Source organism: Geospiza fortis, unplaced genomic scaffold, assembly GCF_000277835.1.
Source record: "Geospiza fortis unplaced genomic scaffold, GeoFor_1.0 scaffold27, whole genome shotgun sequence".
Classification (NCBI taxonomy): domain Eukaryota; kingdom Metazoa; phylum Chordata; class Aves; order Passeriformes; family Thraupidae; genus Geospiza; species Geospiza fortis.
Window position 1 is genome coordinate 998,902 of NW_005054329.1, and position 2,193 is coordinate 1,001,094.

At 53.9% G+C, this 2,193-nt stretch overlaps 1 protein-coding gene across 1 annotated transcript in view; it reads right to left on the bottom strand.

The window, feature by feature from the left end:
* The window catches only part of ADGRD2 (adhesion G protein-coupled receptor D2), a 21,715-nt gene extending 21,476 nt beyond the window's left edge, over positions 1 to 239 (bottom strand). Inside the window, exon 1 of the mRNA XM_031057269.1 lies at positions 119 to 239. The gene's annotated coding sequence lies outside the window, so the exon portion shown is untranslated. The remainder of the gene's footprint in view (positions 1 to 118) is intronic.
* Positions 240 to 2,193: the final 1,954 nt, after the last annotated feature.

Below are 2,193 nucleotides of genomic sequence, written 5' to 3' on the forward strand. Positions count from 1 at the left end.
AGCGGGACGGTGACTCCGAGTCCTGCTGGGCACCCGCACCCCGCTGCCCCCGTCCTCACCCCACATGGCCCCCGGACCCGCCTCCAGCCCACCCCATCGCCGGCAGCCAAGCACTCACTGCTCCACTGCGCCAGCAGCACCGGGATCCTCTTCCCTGGCGGTCACTGCTCCATAGAAGTGTCCAATAAACCTTCCCAGAAAACCTGGCGCATGATCATGGCAAAGAAATCAGGGGGTGGGGGAGTGACTCGGGATCCTCACAGCAGAGAGATCCCGAAGAGCCCAGGAGTGCAGCTGAAGAGGGGCAGCTCTAGAGACGTCCAGAGGGCTCCTGGTGCAACGTCCTCACCCAGCAGCTTCAGCATCCCGGCGTTTCCTCCCACCAGGGCCTGCAGCTGCCCCGGGGGGAGTGCCAAGGCTGGAGGGGCCAGGTCACCCCATGGCTGTGGCACTCCCCAGCCCACCAGCCAGAGCTGCTCCTTTGGTTGATGCCCACTCACCTTTGCTACAGCAACAGGCACACAGCTCCCACTCCTCCCACCCCAGGAAATGCTTGAATCACACCATGGATTCACCAGCAACTGGCTTTTGTTCTTCAGGGTCTTCGCCTGGGAATGAAGGCAATTTTCCCATCCCAACACCTCTGCTCTTGGCAATAAATCTCCCACAGAAGAATGGACCTTGGAGGCAGCTGCTCTGAGCTTAGGTGCCAGTTGGAAGTGGCCTGGCACTCCTGGCAGTGTGGCACAGAGTGCCAAGGGGCTGCCAGCAGCATGGCAGCCCTGCAGGAGGCTCTGCTGCCCACCAATGCTTGGCCAAAACTGGATCCTGCTTCCCTTGGGAATGGAGGGAGCAAAGGGCACGAGGCAGAGCCCAGCTTTGCACCAAAGGACTTCGGAGGGAAACTGCAAAATTATTTCAAATTTAAGGCTGGGTTAGATTTAATGAGAGAGTTTCCCAGCAGACAGCAAAACTGTGGTCTTTGTGCCTGTGTCTTAGAGAGAATGAATCACCTTTTGTAAGAGCACAAAGTACAGTTTTCTGGTAGCATTAGAAAAGAGATCAAGCCCTCAGCCTCACTCTTCTCTGTATATTCAAATAATCCTTCCTCAGTGCACATGCAGGGAGGTGAAGGGAAGTTTCCTGTGATCACTGAATGCCACCCAAGTTTCCAGCCTCGCCTACCCCAGTTACCTGGATTTAAACATGAACCGATTTCCATAAGTATACACCGGACTTTCAAATAAGACTTGATGCTTTGGCTGGCATCAAGGATGGCTGTAGAGACCCTGGCAAGAAAGCATCACTGGCATTTCAAAGGAAAGGTCACAGCCAGCAAGTGGGAACCCACAGTTGGCATCTCATTGGCTTCACCTAGAATCACACTGGGAAGGCCCCAGAGAGCACAGCCCAGAAGTGTGGTTCCTGTGGACCTCCTGGCTCTCCAGATGATTTCTGTGCCCAGCTGTTTGCTCCCTGCCATGGAGCAGATTCGTTGCCATCAGTGCTGGCAGCTCCTCGCTGTATCAGCACTGATTCCCACAGAGCCAGTCAGCTGTCTCCTTAGGGCGACTCAGCTTCTGGAATCACCTTCATCCACACATCCTAACACAAACCAGGGATGACAGAGCTCCTGGAGTTAAGAGGTGTCTGTCCTGCACATGAAGACCTTGGCAAGCAGACATACGACCTTGGGATGGCTGGATGGCAAAACCCCAAAGCACTTTTAATGCTGGTAAATCTCTCTAACAAGCAGCTGAGCAAAGGGCAAGTTGTTTTGTGCCGTTTGGGTGATGCTGTCACTCTGGGTTAGCTTGGTTTGGGATAGGCTGCTGTTCTGTTTACGTTCAGTCAATTTAAAAAATCAGCTCAGGTGCATTTTAGGGAACGTTTCCTTAGCAGTGAGTAAACCCTGAGCAGCTTGTGTCACACACTGCCTGTGTCACACACCACTCGTGTCACACACCACTCATGTCACACACTACCTGTGTCACACACCACTTGTGTCACACACTGCCTGTGTCACACACCACTCGTGTCACACACCACTCGTGTCACACACTACCTGTGTCACACACCACTTGTGTCAGGGCATTGCTGCTGCTTTGCTTTCAGGGCCTTTGTAGGGCCAGTCATTTGGGAGACCTTTAAACACTCAGAGTGCAAGGTATGCAGTCCCCAGTGTGGAACTTG